The sequence below is a fragment of the Triticum urartu genome, chromosome 7A, assembly GCF_056163025.1.
Source record: "Triticum urartu cultivar PI428250 chromosome 7A, HENAU_Tu73, whole genome shotgun sequence".
Lineage (NCBI taxonomy): Eukaryota > Viridiplantae > Streptophyta > Magnoliopsida > Poales > Poaceae > Triticum > Triticum urartu.
The window spans coordinates 255,561,917-255,571,627 of NC_141879.1; the positions used below are offsets into that span (position 1 = coordinate 255,561,917).

General features: G+C 41.4%; 1 long non-coding RNA gene across 1 annotated transcript; it reads left to right on the forward strand.

Moving 5' to 3' along the window:
- Positions 1-690: 690 nt before the first annotated feature.
- On the forward strand, positions 691-9,439 carry LOC147959229 (uncharacterized). The gene is made up of 3 exons (XR_015609783.1): positions 691-1,041; positions 2,200-2,283; positions 8,923-9,439. It is a non-coding gene; the product is annotated as an uncharacterized LOC147959229 (long non-coding RNA).
- The last annotated feature ends 272 nt before the right edge of the window (positions 9,440-9,711 follow it).

The window sequence follows — 9,711 nt, forward strand, 5'->3', positions numbered from 1 at the left end:
AAAACTTGATCTACAAGATCGGGCGATGGCAGCTATCCATGGTCGTGCCCTACCGGGAGCCGCCGTTTTGGAGTCCTGGCTTCGTCGTTGTCTCTCTTACCTCTCCGATGTGGATTCTCATGGTGGAGGTATCCTTCGGCTCCAAGCCGTCTTCTTCACACATTTGTAGTTTGCTTTGTAGTCGGTGGGGTGGTGTGTTACCAGGCACCTTTGTATCCTATCTTGGGTGTGTGTGTTGTGTGCAGTGGTGGCGCCTGTTTGTATCAATATGCTCAGATGTAATGTGTTGGTTGCTTTGTAATATAAAGTGATAAGCACAAATGCTATGATTGATAGGACGAATAGTTGCAAGACTAAATCATATATATGGACCATGGACTCAGTCAAACATAAAAAGGAAAAAACTATTTACACTAATCTTCTCATAAAATCAATGGCATAGAAATTACCCCCCCCCCCCCCCCCCCCAATTGCTGTACAGCTCGGATAAGGCCAGACGCCAGACGGGCCGGACATGCTTAGACTCGACATGCAGCCGCCACGTGCCAGCCATGCGTGCGTTTCCTGCCCTCACCCCGCACTAGCCCACAGATATCACGAAGCGGACACAAGCGCCCACGATTCCCGTTCGGAATCCCAACGGGCCAAGGTGGTAAAACCGGGCCGTAATAATTGGAAACAGATCGATGGCCTTCCCTTCCCACCACGCGGCAGCCGTCGTAATCTTAATCTTCCTTCTGCTTCGCCTTTCTGTTTCCTGATTCTTTTCAAATCCGGTCTCCTGCCTCCCCACGCATTCTTAGCCAGCGCCTATGTACAAGGGCTGCGCCCGGCCTCCGTCACGCAACCAGCTTTTCTCTCTCTGTTTCGTGCTCTCCAGCCCTCGCCCTCCTCTGCTTTGCGTTGGGGTTTTTCTAGGGTTTCCCGGAGGCGAGTTCGTGTTCTTGGGTGCAGGAGGTGCAGATTCTTATCTAGAGGAGAGGAGTTTGGCGTTCAAGAGTCGATCTCCGTTCCTTCCTCGCCGGAGCAGACGGCCGTCAGGTACTTTCGATCTGTTCTTTTCTTGATCTATGGTCGTATGGTTGTCTTTCATGATCTTGCTACTATTCAAAATCAATGCGTGTGTTTTGTTGTGCTCGTGCTTTATTTTTTTTGAGCTTGAAGGAGTAATGGTCCAAGATTGTTGAAGGAATTCATAGTCGATTTAGTCCTGTTTGTGCCGGGTAAATAGATTTCCGCTTACGGATGCGGCTGGGGTGGCCGTCTGAGAACTGGGATTGATCACATTGTGGGCAAATAGATCCCAATTTTTGTAGATGTATTGGATGTAGAAATAAGCCCCGACTGTTGGATACAGACATCTTGATCGTGCATGGGAAGGCGATGAATACAGTAGATGGGATATAATTTATGGCACACGTCTGTGATATTTGTGGATGGTGATCAAAATCAACCAAACAAACTATCCCACAGACCTTACCACGTACCCAACGAGGGCATTGGTATTATATTTTTAGACTAATTGCCCCTGCTCATGAGTACTCTGCATGAGTATTGGGAGTAAATATGCATGGTTGGCTTGGCTGGTCTTCCTTTTTGTGACAGTTTGCCCCCCATGCGCAGCTGCATACACTAGTAGAAAATGGGTTAAATGTAAAGCACATTAGTGTCGGTTTAATTTTGAGCCGGCACTAGTGTGTGCATTAGTGCCGGTTTCAATGGCTAGCCGGCCGCTCTCATTAGTACCGGTTCATGGCGAACCTTTAGCACTGGTTCGTGCCACAAACCGGTACTAAAGTTAGTGGTGGCAGGATGTTGTCATTCTGGGGCCCTTTCAGCAACTTTAGTACCGGTTCGTATCACTAATCGGTACTAAAGGTCGTCCTATATAAATCCTTCATCCACCCGAGCTCGCTTTGTTCTTCCCCTTTCCCCTCTCCTCTCTGTTCTTCCCCTCTTCCTCTCAAGCTCATCACACATTTTGCCCAAAATTTGTCAAGATTTGAAGGCCCCCATCCATTCAAATGATCATAAAGGTTAGCAACTTTGTCCTTTCATCTCATTGCTAGATTAGCTCTTGCAATGCTTTATATAGTGATTGATTTGTGAGTTTGGTAATTTTGGAGGAATTATATATATATGCTAGTATTTGATTTATATGCAATTTGAGGTCAAAAATAACACAGTTTGCATATGTAGGTGTGGTTTACTTAGTGCCTTCTAAATCTCCGTCGTAACCATCGTCGATCGCCCGCAACGTCCCGTCGCCGGCACCACCTTGTGGTGAGCCTCTTGTTCATGAATGTTTTATATAAAAAATTGATGTTTGTGTGATTTGGATATATAGTTACTCGTATAATTATCTTACCCATATATTGTTTGTTATACATAGTGCCATGGTTTTGATATCCGTCCCCGTCGGCCCTTGTTCAAGTTATGATTCGGATGTGGTATATTTTTTTTAAAACTATTTGTTACATTTCGTGTTTATGACAAATTATGCCCATCAAGTTGACATAGATATTTGTATGTAGGAGGTAGTTGAACCGGAAATTCCAACCGACCCTATTGTCGAGAGGTTAAATTTAGTTAAAAGAGAAAATGAGGATTTGAAAGAAAAATTGAAAAGAATCGAGGGGGAGAAAATGGTATTGGAGTTGCATGTTGCCGATGCCATCGATGATCACAAGATTAAGATGAAGAAAATGCGTTGTTCGTTGAGAAAATCACGTTCCCGAAGGTTCGTTGAGAAAACCTCGTGGCCTCCTCTTTTATGTCTTGACGTAGGGTCCAAGTCTCGTGGGTCTTGTTCGTTGAGAAAATCACGTTCCCGAAGGTTTCATTTCGTTTGGACTCCGTTTGATATTCCTTTTCTTCGAAACCCTAAAACAGGCAAAAAATAACAATTTTGGGCTGGGCCACCTGTTAATAGGTTAGTCCCAAAAATAATATAAAAGTGGATAATAAAGCCCAATAATGTCCAAAACAGTAGATAATATAGCATGGCGCAATCAAAAATTACAGATACGTTGGAGACGTATCAAGCATCCCCAAGCTTAATTCATGCTCGCCCTCGAGTAGGTAAATGATAAAAACAGAATTTTTCATGCGGAGTGCTACTTGGCATAATTTTGATGTAATTCTTCTTAATTATGGTATGAATATTCAGATCCAAAATATTCAAGACAAAAGTTCATATTGACATAAAAATAATAATACTTCAAACATACTAACTAAGCAATTATGTCTTCTCAAAATAACATGGCCAAAGAAAGTTCATCCCTACAAAATCATATAGTTTAGTCATGCTCCATTTTCGTCACACAAGAATGCTCTCATCATACACAACCCCAATGACAAGCCAAGCAATTGTTTCATACTTTAGTAATCTCAAACCTATAAACTTTCACACAATATATGAGCGTGAGCCATGGACATAGCACTATGGGTGAAATAAAATATAATGAGGGGGTTATGTGGAGAAGACAAAAAAGGAGAAAGTCTCACATCAACGAGGCTAATCAATGGGCTATGGAGATGCCCATCGATTGATGTTAATGCAAGGAGTAGGAATTGCCATGCAACGGATGCACTAGAGCTATAAATGTATGAAAGCTCAACAAAAGAAACTAAGTGGATGTGCATCCAACTTGCTTGCTCACGAAGACCTAGGGCACTTAAGGAGGCCCATTGTTGGAATATACAAGCCAAGTTCTATAACGAAAAATTCCCACTAGTATATGAAAGTGACAAAACAAGAGACTCTCTATCATGAAGATTACGGTGCTACTTTGAAGCACAAGGGTGGCAAAGGATAGTAACATTGTCCCTTCTCTCTTTTTCTCTCATTTTTTATTTTGCCTTTCTCTTTTTTATATGGACTTCCTCTCTTTTTTTTAATAATTCCTCACTTGGGACAATGCTCTAGAAAATGATGATCATTACACTTCTATTTATTTACAACTCAATGATTACAACCCGATACTAGAACAAAAGATGACTCTATATGAATGCCTCCGGCGGTGTACCGGGATATGCAATGGACCAAGAGTGACATGTATGAAAGAATTATGAACGGTGGCTTTGCCACAAATACTATGTCAACTACATGATCATGCTAAGCAATATGACAATGATGAATGTGTCATGATAAACGGAATGGTGGAAAGTCGCATGACAATATATCTCGGAATGGCTATGGAAATGCCATAATAGGTAGGTATGGTTGCTGTTTTGAGGAAGATATAAGGAGGTTTATGTGTGAAAGAGCGTATCATATCACGGGGTTTGGATGCACCGGCGAAGTTTGCGCCAACTCTCAATGTGAGAAAGGGCAATGCACTGTATCGAAGAGGCTAGCAAGGATGGAAGGGTGAGAGTGCGTATAATCCATGGACTCAACATTAGTCATAAAGAACTCACATACTTATTGCAAAAATCTACAAGTCATCAAAAACCTCGGCACTACGTGCATGCTCCTAGGGGGATAGATTGGTAGGAAAAGACCATCGCTCGTCCCCGACCGCCACTCATAAGGAAGACAATCAAATAACACCTCATGTTTCAAATTTGTTACATAACGTTTACCATACGTGCATGCTACGGGACTTGCAACTTCAACACAAGTATTTCTAAATTTCACAACTACTCAACTAGCACGACTTTGATATTATTACCTCCATATCTCAAAACAATCATCAAGCATCAAACTTCTCTTAGTATTCAAATCACTGATAAGAAAATTTTACTAATCTTGAATACCTAGCATATTAGGATTTTAAGCAAATTACCATGCTATTTAAGACTCTCAAAATAATCTAAGTGAAGCATGATAGATCAATAGTTTCTATAAAACAAATCCATCACCGTGCTCTAAAAGATATAAGTGAAGTACTAGAGCAAAACTATATAACTCAAAAGATATAAGCGAAGCACAGAGTATTCTAACAAATTCCAAGTCATGTATGGCTCTCTCAAAAGGTGTGTACATCAAGGATGATTGTGGTAAAATAAAAAGCAACGACTCAAATAATACAAGATGCTCCAAGCAAAACACATATCATATGGTGAATAAAAATATAGCTCCAAGTAAAGTTACCGATAGAAGTAGACGAAAGAGGGGATGCCTTCCGGGGCATCCCCAAGCTTTGGCTTTTAGGTGTCCTTAGATTATCTTGGGGGTGCCATGGGATTCCCCAAGCTTAGGCTCTTGCCACTCCTTGTTCCATAATCCATCAAATCTTTACCCAAAACTTGAAAACTTCACAACACAAAACTCAAAGTAGAAAATCTCGTGAGCTCCATTAGCGAAAGAAAACAAAAGACCACTTCAAGGTACTGTAATGAACTCATTCTTTACTTATAATGGTGTTAAACCTACTGTATTCCGACTTCTCTATGGTTTATAAACTATTTTACTAGCCATAGATTCATCAAAATAAGCAAACAACACACGAAAAATAGAATCTGTCAAAAACAGAACTGTGTGTAGTAATCTGTAGCTAGCGCAAGATCTGGAAACCCAAAAATTCTAAAATAAATTGCTGGACGTGCGGAATTTATCTATTAATCATCTGCAAAAAGAATTAACTAAATATCACTTTCCAAATAAAAATGACAGCAGTTCTTGTGAGCGCTAAAGTTTCTGTTTTTACAGCAAGTTTAACAAGACTTTCCCCAAGTCTTCCCAACGATTCTACTTGGCACAAACACTAACTAAACACAAAAAAACACAACCAAAACAGAGGCTAGATAAATTATTTATTACTAAACAGGAGCAACAAGAAAGGAATAAAAATAAAATTGGGTTGCATCCCAACAAGCGCTATCGTTTAACGCCCCTAGCTAGGCATAACAAGCAAGGATAGATCTAGGTATTGCCATAATAGTAAGATAGATTATTAAAACTCATTTCATATTCTCTAAGCTCAGCAGCAAATTTTCTTTGAGGCAAGAAAAAGTAATCAAAAGGGCTAAATTTAATGGGACAAAAGTCCCCAAGATCAACCTTGGGAGGTATAGGTTCCTCCTTTGGTCCTTCATATTGCACAACCAATTCATCATTATAAGCATTCTTCTAACAGAACTTTGTGAGCCTATATTCAAGAGAATATCCTAGTTCATTATTTCAAATAGCCAAATCATCATTAAGTTCAGAAATTCGATCAACTAAAACATTGGTAGGAACCCTTTTTTTAAGATTTTCATTGAAAGCAACATAGTCTAGAGATTGAAAACGCATGATTTCTTCTTGATCAAAGAGGATGGCCTCTATGGGAGGACGTCAAGCATCCACCCTATAATGTGCAAAGATTTCTTTGGCCTCTTTTATTATGAATCTAAACTCATGAGCCAAAAAGATAGTAGCGGCACACTTAATAGAAGAATGCTCAATATTAGAAAATTCTAGGAAAATCCTTTGTATGCAAGGATGCATGTGCATGAATTGTCTTTCAAGTTCAACTACAAGCATGGCAATAGAGTCCGCAAGACTACTAGTTCTATGCAGGATAAAACTACCCATAGAAGGTAAAGCACCGACACAAGTAAAGAAATCTTGAATAATTCCTTTTCCAATAATATTACCACTACCAACACATAATTTTTTTTGTATGTAAGATGGTGGGTTCTTTAGTAGGAGCATCAGAATTTTTCATGATATAATTATTGTCCATGTCGACAATAATTTCTTCAATTTCAGACATACTGGCAGAAGGTAAGGGACTAGTCATAAATATAAGCAAACGAACTAACACACAAGCAAACAAAAGGCAAGCGGGCAAAAAGAGGCAAACGGGAAAGAGAAGGAGGATAGAGAGAGAGGGTGAATAAAACGGCAAGGGTGAAGTGGGGGAGAGGAAAATGAGAGGCAAATGGCAAATAATGTAATGCGGGAGATAAGGGTATGTGATGGGTACTTGGTATGTTGACTTTTGCATAGACCTCCCTGGCAACGGCGCCAGAAATCCTTCTTGCTACCTCTTGAGCACCGCGTTGGTTTTCCCCGAAGAGGAAGGGATGATGCAGCAAAGTAGCGTAAGTATTTCTCATAGTTTTTGAGAACCAAGGTATCAGTCCAGTAGGAGGCTACGCGCGAGTCCCTCGTACCTGCACAAAACAAATAAAATCCTCGCAACCAACGCGTTAAGGGGTTGTCAATCCCTACACGACCACTTACGAGAGTGAGATCTGATAGATATGATAAGATAATATTTTGGTATTTTTATGATAAAGATGCAAAATGAAATAAAAGCAAAGTAAAAGCAAAAGGAAATAACTAAGTATTGGTAGATTAATATGATAAAGATAGACCCGGGGGCCATAGGTTTCACTAGTGGCTTCTCTCGAGAGCATACGTATTCTAGAGTGGGTGAACAAATTACTGTTGAGCAATTGACAGAATTGAGCATAGTTATGAGAATATCTAGGTATGATCATGTATATGGGCATCACGTCCGAGACAAGTAGACCGACTCCTGCCTGCATCTACCACTATTACTCCACTCATCGACCGCTATCCAACATGCATCTAGAGTATTAAGTTAATGAAACAAAGTAACGCCTTAAGTAAGATGACATGATGTAGAGGGATAAACTCATGAATATGATGAAAACCCCATCTTGTTATCCTCGATGGCAACAATACAATACGTGCCTTGCTGCCCCTACTGTCACTGGGAAAGGACACCGCAAGATTGAACCCAAAGCTAAGCACTTCTCCCATTGCAAGAAAGATCAATCTAGTAGGCCAAACCAAACTGATAATTCGAAGAGACTTGCAAAGATAACCAATCATACATAAAATAATTCAGAGAAGATTCAAATATTGTTCATAGATAGACTTGATCATAAACCCACAATTCATCGGTCTCAACAAACACACCGCAAAAAGAAGATTACATCGAATAGATCTCCACAAGAGAGGGGGAGAACATTGTATTGAGATCCAAAAAGAGAGAAGAAGCCATCTAGATACTAACTATGGACCTGTAGGTCTGAGGTAAACTACTCACACTTCATCGGAGGGGCTATGGTGTTGATGTAGAAGCCCTCCGTGATCGATGCCCCCTCCGGTGGAGCTCCAGAACAGGCCCCAAGATGGGATCTCGTGGATACAGAAAGTTGCGGCGGTGGAATTAGGGTTTTGGCTCCGTATCTGATCGTTTGGGGGTACGTAGGTATATATAGGAGGAAGGAGGACGTCGGTGGAGCAACATGGGGCCCACGAGGGTGGAGGGCGCGCCTGGGGGGGGGGGGGGGGTGGGGGTAGGCGCGCCCCCTACCTCGTGGCCTCCTCTTTTGTGTCTTGATGTAGGGTCCAAGTCTCCTGGGTCTTGTTCGCTGAGAAAATCACGTTCCCGAAGGTTTCATTCCATTTGGACTCCGTTTGATATTCCTTTTCTTCGAAACCCTAAAACAGGCAAAAAACAACAATTCTGGGCTGGGCCTCCGGTTAATAGGTTAGTCCCAAAAATATAAAAGTGGATAATAAAGCTCAATAATCTTCAAAACAGTAGATAATATAGCATGGAGCAATAAAAAATTATAGATACGTTGGATACGTATCATCCCCGTCGCCGCGCCCCGCCCCGCCGCCCCCCATCGCCTCGCCTCGCTTCGCCAGTTAGTTATATAAATTTAGTTATAATTTTTTTCTTCTGTTTTTTAGTTATAGAAATGTTAGAAATTTTAGTTATATAGAAATGTTATAGAAATGTTAGTTATATAGAAATGTTAGTTATATAGAAATTTTGGAATTAGTTTTAGCTAGATGGATTAGATTAATGTCAAATTGTTAGACGATGATCGATGTTTTTTTAGTTTCTTATAATTTTAGTTATAGAAAAATTTAGAATTTGCATATAGAATTCTAGTTATCACAATCCAATCATTTAAAAAATGTTACTTTTTGCGGGCATATAGTATTTGTTCTCGACGATGCCCGGCCCGCATCCTCGCCGTTGACCCGTTCGCGACGACGTCCGGCTGACCCATGTCCGGGACTGGGCTCCGCCGGGCTGGCACTGGGAGGTGCTACCTGCAGGGGCGCGCCGCTTGGTGAGGAACCCGGCCTCGGGTCCCGTCGTCGACCCTGATCTCCCTTGGTGGCGTTTGCGTGGGCCACATTCGGTGCAGAGGGAGCCGGCCCTGCCGGAGATGGTGCGTCGCCGTGTTAGGGAGGAGGACGAGCACGTCCGTCGCTACATGGCTGCTATGGACGTCAGGTTCTCCAACACCTGGCAGGTTCTTTGGAGAGATGACCAGAGATATGATCCTGTGATGGTTCCTTCTCTTTGGGTGTCCACCGCCCGCGCCCCAGGAACCGCGAGTGGCCTAGATTCTTCTGTAGTATTCGATATTTATTAGCTACCTAGCCAGTGATTATTTGAGACAATGTATTCGAGATTATATATTATTCGAGACGATGTATTCAAGATTATGTATTATTCGAGACGATGCATATTATGTACTATATGATTTAGTTTTTCCTTATTGATTGCATCCATGCATTGTAATTTGAATACTAAATTGTTTTATATTTCTTCCGGATTAGTTAAATAAAAGCTATGGCGAACAATATCGGCAGAGAGGGAGAAGAGGCCCTGGTCGAGATCATACACAGCCTTACCAGGCCAGATGATCTGAATGAAGCAGATGACGGCTCCCAATATCTGAACAATACCGGGGAGGGTGATGATAAGATATTCGATC